Genomic DNA, 15,013 nt, shown 5'->3' with positions numbered 1-15,013 from the left:
ACCACGGTCTGATGGGTCTTGAGTCTCCTGCGACTCAAGACCATCTGGCGTCTGGGTGCGAGCGAAATTTGCCACGATCTCTCGCATACTGGCATAGAGAGTATCCTGGTCGGTCCTCCTCTTCTCCTCAGCAGCCCTCCACTAATCCATAGAAGCCATCCTCTCATCCATTGACTTCAGTTGAGTGTGCAATTCTTCATTTTCGCGTCTTAATGGCTGCACCTCACTAGAAGAATAGGAACTAGCACAGCCCCTAGGAGTCCTCAAACGATCAAATGCCACTTTGGTCTGGGAGCCAAGGCCGTAGAGGGTGGAGTTTTTTGTCCTTCCACTGACAACATCATAATATATCTCATTTAGCGCGTCGGTGGATAGAGACTGTGACTCCTCCGCCTCTGATGGTGGCTGAGAGGCCTGAGCCACTCTTTCTGTCATTTGCTCCTGTGTTCAAAATTATAATATTGATCAATATTTAATTTGATAACAATTATTAAAGTTAATCAAAATAGAAATGCATGAACAAATGTAATAAGGTTAATAATCTTACGTGTAGGGCCCGAGATCGAGAATCGACAAATGACCCTCCATGCATGTGGGATGTCGAGCAAGATCATGCTCCTACATACACAAATATTTTGAGACATAATTATACATACTAATGTGATAATAAAATAAAAAATTGTTAGAAATTATAGGTTTAAATTAAATTACCAAATCCATAGCATGCTCAACAATAGATTTCGATCATAACGTATGCCGAGCGATTCCGGTGCTCAGGCCACCTGGCTCTGCATTTCTATTAGATCGAGCATTTTCAGTATTTTCTCGCCATCTTTCTACAGCCCAGGTGGCCGTCCATGCACTCCATGTCATCTCTGAAACATACGCTGGCCTAGTGCCCTTTTTCCTGATATAATACATGAGGTCTCTGTACAGTTTAGCACAATAACTATTCCATGTAGTTTTAAACTGTTCTTCTTGGCCATCTTCCCATGTATACCTTTACTGCAATTATAAGTATAGATTTTAGTATACAAAAGGATAAATATATTATTGAATATCAAATATATTAATTTTACTTACTATGAATTCATTGTAATAAAATGTCTTCATCTCTTGGTCTACATGCCTCCATGTGGTACCAGAAGCACATACTCGCTCTTTAAACTTACTAGTGATATAAGAGGCTACCCGGTGGCCATTAGGAACAAATCTACAAGGAAAAAAATAGATATGAAAAGTATTGAAGAAACCAATGAACTTGTATTAATAATAACAAAGATACATACGTATCTCCGACAACTCTAATAACCTTGTAGCCACGGGGTGCTACTGTCTGCTGCTCAGCCATAATAATATATATGCACAATAACATAGCATGCATGTACTAGTAATAACATTAACATTAACATCACAATACAAAAATATATCTACAAACATGCATAACATTAACATTAACATCACAATACAAAAATATATATACACACATGCATAACATTAACATTAGCAATACAATACAAAATTATATAGAAAATAATAGTTCAGACATTACATTAGCAACTATTTAATCAACATTAATAGTTTCCAAGTCTTCATCGCTAGACTATGTTAGTACAAATTCATCTTCACTGTTGGACATCTCCCCATCATCTAGCTCCTCATAAGTGACATTAACATCAACAAGTAATTGAGATGTTGATTCAAGTTGTGTATCAATTGAATATCTCTCCACTTCATCAATCTGAAATGCATCAGTAGCCTGAGTGGTATTCGACATTTCTATAATCGAGCGAGGCTTCATTCGACAAACAGACAACCATTCACTGGGTCTTCTTCTCTTTGTAGGGTATTTAAGATAGAAAACCTGTGCTGCTTGTACCTTGAAAATAAAAGGTTCAAACTTGTTGAACCTTTTGTTTGCATTAACCTCAACTAAATTATACTTTGGATGTATTCTGGTACCTATTCTTGGGGTAGGATCATACCATGAACATTTAAATAGCACACACCTCTTAATAGGTAATGCAGGATATTCAACTTCTATGATTTCCTCAAGTCTACCATAGTAATCATACTGAGTGTTATTGTTGTTCATAGATCCTTTGACACAAACACCAGAATTATAGGTTAATCTCCGTGAATCTCGTAGTGCCACGTGGAATTTGAGGCCATTAACATAGAAACTAGAGTAGACCTTTATTTTACGAAGGGTCCTGATGCAAGATTCATGATCCTATCATTTGCCACATTTGATATTCTACGATCTTTAACCTACATAATTAGTAGACATTAGAACACTACTTAACACACATGAACTTAAATACTTAATAAAATCTCCAACTTACATATATTTCAAACCATAATGCAAATTCAACCTCTAACTTTTCAGCTACGCCATCTGCATCCATTGATGGATTTTGTAGATATAGTTGTTGTTCATATAAGCTAGAAAAGAAGGTAATTTTAAGGTAAATGAGATATCAAGCAACAAATTGAACGGGGGATAATTTTTTAATTAGAGAAGTCAACTTACTTTATGTATGGTTTGACCTCTTCACAATTTAAGAATATGCATGCTCCTGTAGCATGGTATTCTTCTAGAGTTAAGAATCTAGAAATAGATGCACCCATTGGTTTGCCAGGAAACTTAAAAATAGAAAGCATCGAATGGTCTATTTCTTGAGCATCATCATAATTTCTAGGAACCTTGTGATGTCTGGTTTTGACATTATCAGCAAAATAATAGGAGCAGAAAGAAGATGCTTCTTCAACCAGATAAGCATTACATATTGAGCCCTTAACTCTTGCTTTGTTATGAACATTATTATTTAATTTTGTCAAAAATCATTTGAATGGATACATCCATCTATATTGCACAGGACCAGCTATTTGTGCCTCATATGGCAAATGTACCGACAGATGTTCCATTGAATCAAAAAAACTGGGTGGAAATATGCGCTCTAACTTATATAATATGAGAGGAATGTCTATATCTAGCCGAAGCATATCATCCATCGTAATACACCTCGCTGTCAAATCTCTAAAAAATAGACTTAATTCTGTGAGAGCTTGCCAAACATTATACGGAAGTAAATTATGGAAAGCTACTGGAATAAGTCTTTGTATGAATATATGATAGTCATGATTCTTCATCCCAAACATCTTTAACCTATTTATATCCACACAATGAGCCATATTTGAGGCATACCCATTTGGGAATTTTGCTTCCTTCAACCAACTACATAAAGCCTGCTTCCCGTCTTTGTCTAATGTATAACAAGCCTTTGGAAATCTATTAGTTGTTTCATTTTGATGCAACTCTGGTTTGTTTACTAATTGTTTTAATTCTTCACAAGATTTTGCAGTGTCCTTAGTTTTTCCAGGCACATTCATCACAGTGTTAAAAATATTATCGAAGAAATTTTTCTCAACATGCATGACATCTAAATTATGTCGAATGAGTAGATACTTCCAATAGGGGAGCTCCCAAAAAATACTCCTTTTTTTCCAACTAAATTGGCACATCCTAACAATGTATCTATTTATCTCATCAGAACCAGATTGAGATACTGGTAGAAATCCATAACTGTCTATTTGTTCAATGATTTCTTCACCTGATGTATGGAATGCTGGAGGAGGTTTTCTGACTATAACATTTTTTAGGAAATTTTTCTTATTCTGCCTGAAAGGGTGATCAATAGGTAAAAACTTTCGGTGATTATCAAACCAGGATACTTTCCGACTACAAGGTAATGAAAAGGCATCAGAATCTGTTATGCAGTGTAGACAAGCTAATTTACCTGCCGTGCTCTATCCTGATAACATTGAATATGCTGAAAAATCACTGATCATCCATAATAATGCAGCATGCAATCTAAAATTACTTTTACTTGCAACATCATAACTCACTGGCCCTACATTCCATAAATCATTTAATTCTACAATTAAAAGTTGCAAGAAAATATCTATCTTCTCTTTGAGATTGGTTGGACCAGGAATAAGCACAGTAAGAAACATAAATTCATCTTTCATGCACATCTAGGGTGGTAAATTGTATGGTGTTAATATAACTGGCCAGGATGAATATTGCTATCCTGATTGACCAAATGGTTGAAATCCATCAGCGGAAAGTCTCAATCTCACATTACGTGGTTCCATTGCAAACGAGGGAAATACAGTATCAAGATGTTTCCATGCAGAAGAATCACAAGGATGACACATAATACCTCCTTCATGCTCATATTCATGATGCCACGTCATGTGACAAGCTGTAGTGACAGATGCATACAGACGTTGTAATCTAGCAGTTAAAGGAAAATAATACATCACTTTCCAAGCAATATTTTTCTTCTTCTTCCCTGGTATGCGGGTAACATTCTTATAACGAGGGTGAGTACAGATTTTGCATTCACTCAGTTCGCTATCTTCATGCCAAAATATCATGCAGTTGTTTACACAACAATCAATCTTCTCTACAAGCAAACCTAAACCTCTAACCAATTTCTTGGTACTGTAAAAACTATCTGTCATGATGTTGTCAGCAGGAAATAACTCTGACATCAATTGACATATATCATCATAACATCTTTCAGAAAAATGATGTTCTGCTTTCATATTCAACAACCTTGTAGTAGATGATAATTGCGAGTGACCTGAGGGAATGCCTTCCCACACTTCTCTTTCACTAGCCTTTAACATTTCATATAGGTGCTGATATTCAGGTGCAAGTGTTTCGTTTATAATGGAATAACCAATTGCGGCATTCATTGCATCGTGAACCATTGATTGCATTCCAATATCACAAGTTGATGAGTCATATGCAGTAAAAGTTGTGCCAGATGATGAATCACCGGAAGGCCCAATTGGTTCATACAAATAAGGTTCTCTGTGATAGTACCAATTGTAGTAATTTGACACTAAATCATTCCTACATATGCATTTTTACAGTATCTTCATCACGAAAAGCTCTATTTTGACATTTTTTATGATTGCACGGACACTTTAATTCTGCACTATTCATACATTCTGGATGACTTTTAGCAAAGTTGACAAATTCTTCAACTTCACCAATAAAATCATCTCTAATAATTCCATTTTCTAATCGATTGTACATCCAAGCTTTGTTCATAGACATTTTCACCTAAAACTAATAATATTATGTTATAGATAAATATACGAACATAACATATATCTAAATTAAACAATGTTAAATAATATAAAATACAATAAACTAAATTATACCTGAAGATGTGAAGGTCTACCGGAGAAGAGCAGCAAATACTATTTGTTTACAAAATAAAAATAATTTACCACAAAATTTATCAAAGAATTAACAAGTAGAAACACGACCGGCACAGGCCAGCACAACAACATCCGACACACCCATCAGCAAGCTGCTGACGACATTCGGCACAGCTAGGGCTAGTGTTCGGCATAGCAGTGTCCGACATATCAGCGTCCGGCACAGCGGCCAGGAGACCGCTGGTGTCCGGTACAGTGGCCAGGAGGCCGCCGGTGTCCGGCACAGCAGCCAGGAGGTCGCTGCTAGTCGGCACAGCAGCCAGGAGGCCGCTGGCGGCCGGCACAGCGACCACCAGGCCGCTGGCGGCCGGCACAGCGGCCATCAGGCCGCTGGCAGCCGGTACAACGGCCAGGAGGCCGCTGGCGACAGGCAACGGCCAGCGCCGGCCGACACAAAGGCCAGCAGGGCACTGGCGGCCACAAAGAGAGGAAGAGAAAAACGAGGGGAGCTTACCGGTAAGATCGGGGAGGAGGAAGGAGCTAGGTGTTGCGCGCGCGTTGTAAAATACCGAAAATAGGCGAATATTAATAAGGAAATTTTCCAGAATTTTTGGAAAATTTTCGGGAATTTTTCGAAGCTCGTACGGACGAGTTAACGGGGATAAAAACGAGGTCGGGAAAAAGCCTGTTTAGGTTACCCATTTTAACGAAGAAAGTTTTATTTTCTTTTTACTTTTCCTTTCTGTTTTTTTTCTTTCTATTATTCTTTTTCTCCGCTGTTTCTCTCCCCCGCGTGCCCTAACCTCCCTCCTCGCGCCGAGCCGCCGAATCCTTTCCAAAATCGCGCACGGGCGGTTTCTTCTTCCATTTTTTCTTCTTCCCTATTGCGTCGCTTCTCCTCTTCTTCGAGCGCCGGCCACCAGGTTCACCGAGCCACCATCAGCCAAGTTTTTCTTCCGACCGATTCACCTCCGTCGGTCACCAGGTCCGATTTAGCACCGCTGGGTGCCGCCTCTCCGCCGAGCCATCTCCGGCCTATGCCACAGCCCGAGCAGCACCGCGGGCACCGCCGCCGACCCATCTCCTCACCTCTTACCGCCGGCCACAGCCTGAGCAGTGTCGATTAGGTCGACAACTCCTCTGTCGGGTGCTGCCGACTCCCTGTTCTTGCATTGTGCCCTAAATCCGAGTAGATAAGGTGAGTTGGGTTGTTGTATGATCTGTGATCTCCATTGCTTAATCTTTTTCTTGATCAGTTTGGTTCCAGCAGTGATCCTAGCCGTGAGGTGAAGTTTTATGCTGTGGATTAACAATCAAGGTTGTAATTTTGATCGAAAGGTGAAGTGAGACTTGTTGTGGGGTTGTTCTGGTTCTGACAGCCACTCCTTTCAGTATCTACTGGCTTCTACAACGGGTGTCAACCTAGGTAAGATGTAGGAAAATGGATCCTTGTTATAGATTAAGTTGGTTTAAAATTAATCTAATGGAACGATTAGGGTTAAGATCATTAACCTTAATCAATGGTTAGATTTAATTTTTGGTAGGCAATTGGTTATGTTAATTAGGGTTTTCCCTAATTTAGTTTCGTGGATTTTATTAAGCTATTTAAATTCATATGACTTTTAGCTAAATAAAATATTTATATATTGGTGACACAGGATTTTGACGCGAGACGAGTATCTCGACTACTGATTTGGACTTTTCTATTTGGAGACGGGTATTTTTGACTTTATGTCGTTTGATATACATAGTAGTGAATTTAACAAATATTAATTATGTTCCTCATTCGGTTTCGGTTAATCACTACCCAAAACTTGTTACATGCTTGATTGATTGCTTGGTTTGCATCTCATGTATACTTTACCTGTTTATACATGCTTGTAGGGGTAGTGGTATACCATGTTTCACCATGTTCAGGACCTAGATTATATACCTTATCTGATCTGTGTACCGTTGTTTTGATTCATTGACTTATGGTGCACTTTCTATATATATACATGGTTTAGCTCAGGATATTTTGTGGTTAGTGTCATACACCATTTGCATAATTACATGCTGTGCGATAGTCCGCTCCATTATTGTTGAGCACATCGCCAGTTACATGGATCTGCACACACCACCACTCATTGGTTAGTGGTGTTAGGATGTATACTAAAAGCCTAGATTTTGGTATAAACATTTATCTAGAAATAAGAATCACATTGGTCAAATGTCTACATTTATGATAAATATAGTTGTTAAATTAATTTATGTTGTAGATAACATGGTGTGTGGTGTCACACACAGAGGATCATGTTATCAGTACCTTATAAATTATAAACAGTAGCTCACGACCATGATGGAAAGGAACAAACCATTGGAAGGTCGTAGTGTAATTAGGTATTAGCTTATCTTAACTATATAATTACACTAATACACTTAGAGTGTATTGAGTAGGACCATTAGAGGTCATTTCTTTTAATACTGACTTTATAAATGTACAAAGACCTCAGTTATTATGGAAGTGTGTGCTCTTAATCCTAATATAATAACAAGCACATATATTTGATATTTATTTCTTTAATTTATCAATGGGTGAGATTTAGTTCGATAAATCAATAAGCCCGATAAGTTGGGAAATGTTATCACTTATAGTGTGTGTTGTTAATTATAGAAAAAAACTGTGTCCTAGTGATCTAGGTTGAAAATGTCCCCAAGAGGAGCTCATAAGGATTGTCATGTTAAACCCTGCAGGTGGACTTAGTCCGACATGACGATGAAGTTGAGTGGTACTACTCCTGGAGCTATATATTAATTAAGTGAGTTGTCAGTAACTTACTTAATTAGTGGACATTTGTTATCTTAAACACAGGAAGACTAATACACTCATAATAAGAAGGAGCCCAAAAATGTAATTTGGGATTGGTGCGGTAGTTCAATAATAATTCTTTAGTGGAATGAATTATTATTGATGAAATTAAGTTGTGTGTTCGGGGCGAACACGGGATGCTTAATTTCATCGGGAGACCAAAATCAATTCCTCCTCTCAGTCCCTATCGTAGCCTCTTAATTATAGAGTACTATACCCACCTATACCCACCTTCTTACCCATCCTATAGGGGCCGGCCAAGCTAGCTTGGAGACCAAGCTAGGGCCGACCATGGTTTGGTTCATGGGTGAATTTATGTGGTTGGCCCTAGCTTGAACTCAAGCTTAGGTGGCCGGCCCTATTAATATAAAAAGGAATTTTAATTTTTAAAATTTTTCTTATGTGGATAATATGATTTAAAAGAGAGTTTAAAACTCAAGCTTGAAGGAAGGAAGAAGAATGTGCCATGGTGGTTCTCATCTCGGAAGATCATTGCCCACACAATGTCCGAGGTTAGAAGAGAAATACGGTAGAAGACCTAGAGGTTTTTGTTTGCAAAAGAAAAGGTATACTAGTATTTAATTTCCGCATCATACTAGTTTTATTTCTTTGTAAAAATACCAAATACAAGAGGCATGCAATTCTAGTATTTCGAATTAGTTTTCGATATTGTGTTCTTTTATTTTTCTTTTACTTGTGCTTCAATTGTTCTTTTTGGTTGACCTAAAGTTATTTAAGGAAATTAAATATTAGCTTTCCTTAAAAGGCTTTGTCTAGGCGGTGGTGGTTGTTCCCATATCCAAGAAGGCCCTGTGCCTCGCCATGCAGTCCTGGAAGCCAATTTTGAAAATTAGTATTTAATGGAATTAATAACCTGGGTGATTTGGATCGAACGTGTTAAGTTCCGCAGGAGATCCAAGTCTAAACCTAAAAGAACAAATAAATTAAACTTTGGATCAAACGTGTTAAGTTCCGCAGGCGATCCAAGTTTAATTTAAAAGAACACATGGTAGCTAGGAAAAGGTTCAGACCTTTGTACAAAATTTTTGTACAGTGGAACCATTAGGTTTTTCCGAGTATCAACCAACAAGTGGTCGATTCAGGCAGTGTGTGTTGCAGCAGGGACTTTGTTTGGCTCCGTTGGTCCGCTCATGGGTAGCGTGATGCAATGTGTAAGCCGGCAGGGATTCCTCCCTGTCATCGTGTACCGAGAGTTGAGAGCATTGCGCTCCCCCATTTATGATTTGGGGTAGGAGGATAGGTGTACTCCGACAGCATCCCGTCCACTCGGTCACTCATCAGGAGTAGTGACAACAGAGTGCACGGTTGTCACAGCCCTACCCACTCGGTCTCACTATTGTATGTGACATGATCGATTGGCGTCAGGGGTGACCAGGACACATCATTAGCATCATATGCATGATGCATTTATTGCTTGTGTTTGTGTTTGCTGCATTTATATGCTGCATATTGTTTGGATACCTATGTTTGACATGCATACAGGATTTCCATATCACTCGGACTGTTTGTCCTTATACCCAGGTCCTGGTTAGTACAGTTTCTCTCCTGTTTACTTCAGATGCTATTTTATCTTTTTTATATCAGGAGACTGTACGCATGATTAGTGCTAGAGGTTATTTCCCTACTTTGTATATCAGTTGTACCTGCTGAGTGTTGGACTCACCCCGCCTTCATTGTTGATATTTTCAGGTTGATGCTGTCAGGAGAGAGTTCCAGTTGCTGGTCCCCTGCAGACCACGAGGATTTATTGACCTTTTAGTTTTTCTTCTTATTTGACTATGTTTAGACTTGATTTGTTTGATACTTGGATATTGTATGGATTCTTATGATTGATGAATTTTCGTATGCTTTGGATTTGTTCTACTATATGCCTGCCTGGACGGCAGAAGAGGTGAGTTTGTCGGATTTGAGCTTTATGGGTGTAGTGGAGTAGGGTTGTTTTCGAGTCATGGTATTACTGTTTTATTTATTGCTTATTAAACTGCGTGGAATGTCTGTGTGTTGTATTTATTTATTTTTATTATTCCAGCCGCATGTAGCTAAGGTATATAGATATATAGAAAGTTTCAGATTGTCCGCCGTACAGGGGAGATGCTGCCGAAATTTCTTCGGACAGGGACTCCTCCGGGGCGTGACAATTTAGTGGTATCAGAGCTTAAGTTTTACGATCTTTGTTTTCATATTTTGACTATTTGGAATAACCTGATACCAATTTATTGGTATCAGAGCGCCAAGTTTGGCGATACTTGTTGTTTTTTGTGTTACGGATTTTTGAGATTTAACTGATACCAATTTATTGGTATCAGAGCGGGTTATGTTACCTGCTTTTGGTGTTCTGGATATTTGGGTTGGCCAAGTTTGTGAGTCAAACTGGGCATTTTCGGATTTTCGTTATGGTTATGTTTCGGACTTCCGTTTCGGATTTATATGGATTTCCGACGATTTTCTCGTTCAGAATTTTGAGGTCAAATTGGGGACTGGCCAGCGACGGAACATCTCCAGACAGCAAATAGGTATGATGTTTATTTTATGATTGTTATATTGGTAGTAATATCTGTAATATAACTTAACAGATATGAGGAGATCTACGCGTATTGCGGCGAGACGTGGTGCTGGACGACCACGTACGAGGACCATGGGATCTCTGGATATTCCAGAGATGCTTACTGTTGATGAGCCTGTCAGTCAGGGACAGACTCAGCATATTACGGGCGCGTCGGGATCTCAGACCCCGATGGCTCCTATAGAGGTACCTATCTCGACTGTGCCGAGTGTACCTATCCCTACGGTATTTCCGGTACCACCAGGGGTACTACCGGCATACCCCACACCTGCTCCAGCCCAGCCTATAGTGTACCCGACACTAGTGGTATCTGTGCTCACAGTGCCTACAGTAGCAGTAGTTGCTCCACATCCGGTACCATTACCTACTGTACCTCCAGCTGCGACCACTTTTGTTCACCCGGCAGTACCACCGACGACATATGCTCCAGTTTATTCAGCAGCACTGGGAGTACCTCCTCTGGTTTATTCCACGGTACCACTTGTAGCACCAGTTCCAGTGGTTCCGCCAGTTCCTGCAGCCGTCCCGACACAGCTCACTGACATTATCGCAGTACGAGCTAGGATTCCAGTATTAGCAGAGTCGATGAAGACTCGATTCACACTCTTCCGAGGATACCTTGATCCGAGTATGGCCCTGTCATGGATAGAGACTATGGAGCATACCTTCTTCTATATGGCTTGCTCCGAGTGGGAGAAAGCAGAGCTGGCTGCTTTCCATTTATGGGATGAGGCTAACGCCTAGTGGATTACTCAGCGTTCCATCATCGGCGAGCGGAACGTTACTTGGGCCAGGTTCAGAGAGACTTTTGAAAGCTATTTTTTTCCACTATCATATCAGATGGCTCGCCGGCAGGATTTCATGAGTCTGCGTCAGAATAATCGTACGGTGACAGAGTATAATACCGATTTCAACCGGTTGGTTAAGTTTTGTCCAGAGTTAGTTGCGGAGGACAGATCTCGCATGATGCAGTTTATACAGGGACTAGATGGTTATCTGCAAGTAAGGCTTGCCGGTTTAGGGATCGTATCTTACTCAGATACGCTGGATCGAGCTTTGATGATAGAGTTAGCTCAGCAGAGAGCATTTCTGGACAGGAAGAGGAAGCATACGGGTTAGGCATCAGGGCAGATCCAGCAGGCACAGACGACCGGACAACAGCAGAGTAGTCGCGGTCGGTCAGGTCAGGGTACTTCTGGGGTATCTCGTAGGTCTCAGAAGTCAGGGTGATCTTCTTCTGGACGTTCCCGGTTTTCTCAGCAGAACCGGCAACCACCTTCCAGTGATACTCACTGTTTTTGATGTGGGTCCAGAGATCACCTTGCCCCAGCTTGCTCTCTGGGACAGCCAGTTTGCTTTTATTGCAAACTGCCTGGGCACCAGAGCCGAGATTGTCAGCTGAAGGCTCAGCACACGGCTTCCAGAGGGTCAGGTCAGAGGGGACAGTCTAGTCAGACGGGGGCATATCGAGGAGGGCAGAAAGCCCAATTTTCACATCGTCAGCAGGGGATAGCTTCACCTGCGGCAGCGGCATTTGGCATGCTTGGACAGGAGTACTCCAGTGCTTCCATAGCACCCCCAGAGTTCTGTTCCAGGACCTTATTATCCGACACAAGGGCAGTATCAGATGCAGCCTCAGCCTCTAGGCCAGTACCAGACTCAGTCCCAGTCATCGGCACAGTATCAGTCACCGTCCTCTCAGTCTTCTTTGGCATATTATCCAGCACCGCCTCAGTGGCAGGCTTCTGCCCAGCCCAGCAGCCACTGGCAGCGTTACCACCTCCTCTTCCGCCTGAGACTGGATGTAATGCCTGAAAATTCTCAAATTAACTTTAGAAATATTCTATGATTTTTCTGGAATTTTAGGATATTTTTATGGAATTTTTAGAGTAGCGGAAGTAGCAAAAACAAATAGAAACGTAAAACGGTCTAGGTGAGAATTGAACCCGAGACCTATGGGCCCTATGTCTTATAGAGGACTCTAGTAACCAAGTGAACCCAGTAGGGCCGTGCTAAAAGGAAAGGGGAACAATTATATTTATATTTGAGTTGGGCCGAATTAACCACTTAGTATAAATAGGAAACTATTAAGTGGGGAATTGTTTTTAACGCAACTCTCCTCTTCCTAAAACCCTCACACGCAGCCCCTCTTCCTCTCCACCCTCTCGGCGCCCAAGACCTAGGGACTTAGGGTTCCGTTTCAAGGGTCATAGGAGTACCTTCTGGCGATGACTTCAGCACGAGAACGTTCCCCTCCGCGAGAAGGGCACATAGACGCGAGGAGATCAACGAAGGGATCTTCTCCACCAGAAACCTAGCGTTTAGATTTGTAAGAAACTTCGAGCAGGAGGTAAGAAACCCCTCACCTGCAGTATAAGTAGCTCTTTTCGAGGTTTTACGCATTAGTTTAGTTGTATGCAGAATTTTAGCATGTAGGGTGTGAACTAGTGCACACCATATGTTTGATAAAATGTGTAGCTCAGTTAAATGCCACCATAGGCATTATAATAGCTCAGTAAATGCAATAGAAGCATTTTTACAACATGTTCAGTTTTATTACAACTTATATGGGACTACGGTCCAATGGGTGGGCTCCCATAGTCGCCTCTAGGTTCAGACAACCTAGCTCTAGGTTCAAATAACCTAGAAATAGCAAGATAAGAAAAATTCAGCTATAACCAGTATTTTATTTTCAGCAGTGGCACTGTACTGGACTAGATGTCCATTGGGTTGGGCTCCCATAGTCGTCCCTAGGTTTCGATAACCTAGTAAACCCTACTAGATTAGGAATTTGCAACCCCGGGTTTAGTTAGGGATGCGCGCACAGCAAGTACAGTTGTCGGGCCCATCAGCAGCATGATTATGTATTTTCATCTATTTATGATAAATAGTTTTAAAACTTCACAAACAGCTATGTGAATTCAAAACAGCTTTAGCATTAGTTTAGTATTAGCTTAGCTCAGTTTTTGTATCAGTTTAGTTTCTTGTTGATACAATACAATAGTTATGATTAGCACTTGTTGTCTTGCCTAGTTTAATGTTATGCCATGTTTAGTGTTTCCATCATAATCTTCAGCTTGGATTTCGATTGACAACATATATAGGTTCAGTGGCATGTTTTAAAATCATAAAATGCATCGTTTGCATGTTTTGTGAGGTAGATGGTTTCTTACTAAGCGTAAGCTTACAGATACTTCTTTTCCTTATATTGCAGACAAAGGTAAAGGAAAGATGGACTAGCGGAGGCTGGAGGACAATGCTACAAAGATGTGTGTGGGCAGGAACTTGGAATAAAGATGCTTGGGAACTAGAAAACCTGAACTTAGAAATTCTGATTTTAATTGCTTTCCTACATTTTAGAATGTTTGAGTAGCACGAATTGTGTAGTATGCATTAAATTTGATATTAGATAGCACCCTATGAGTAATGTTATGACTAGAAGTTTTGTTTTATGCTTCTAGAGTTGATACATGTGATTTGGGCACCAAACAGTGTTGAAATCAGACTCTTGGTACGAAATCAGAAACCCCAATCGATCAGCCGATCGATTGGAGGTTCCTCAATCGATCAGCGGATCGATTGGGCAACTTGTTCTGCGAACACTAAGGCCTTGGATCGATCAGCCGATCGATCCGGATGCATTCTGTCGAGAACAGAGAGCTCTGGGATCGATCACTAGATCGATCGGCCAGACTGGATCAATCAATCGATCGATCAAAACGGGACCTCCGTGCACAGTAGCACGCTGAATCGATCCAGGGATCGATCAGGCCACTCCAATCGATCCACCAATCGATTGGGAGGCCTGATAACAGCTGAAAACCCCTTATTTCAGTCCTGGTTCATATGTGAAGTCTAGATTACTTCCTTTAGCATAAGAACAGCATTCAAGATATAGTTAAACACGAATTTCAGATCTAATAGCAATTAGCAGACGAAATAGTAGTAGTTAGCAAAATTTTGAATCAGATCAGTTTTCCACACCTTAAAAATAGTTTAGCACAGCATAATGTGACGGTCCGGCCTTACAGCTTAGTATCAGTAGGAGGTGGGTCGTTATAGAGTGGTATCAGAGCAAGTTTCATACTTCCTACACACACATCAGCATTGAACCTGCAGTTTCCAAGTAAGAACATCTCTCACTTCAGTTATGTTTTGCTTTCATGTTTATAGATAATTAAAGCATGCTTATGTATGATAGCCTCTAGTGTGATTATGGTAGCTAATTAAACATGATAACAATAGTTATGCAATATGATTCTGTTAGTTATGTATGTCCTCTATTCTTTAGAAAATGGCACGAGGACGCCCAGCTAGAAGGACACCAGCTACTGAGTCCC

General features: G+C 40.5%; 1 pseudogene; it reads right to left on the bottom strand.

The window, feature by feature from the left end:
- Positions 1-15,013, bottom strand: part of LOC122033846 — a 121,357-nt pseudogene that overhangs the window by 68,862 nt on the left and 37,482 nt on the right.

This window comes from Zingiber officinale, chromosome 11B, assembly GCF_018446385.1.
Source record: "Zingiber officinale cultivar Zhangliang chromosome 11B, Zo_v1.1, whole genome shotgun sequence".
Lineage (NCBI taxonomy): Eukaryota > Viridiplantae > Streptophyta > Magnoliopsida > Zingiberales > Zingiberaceae > Zingiber > Zingiber officinale.
Note: the sequence above shows the minus strand (reverse complement) of the source record. Positions and strands in the feature narration are given on the sequence as shown.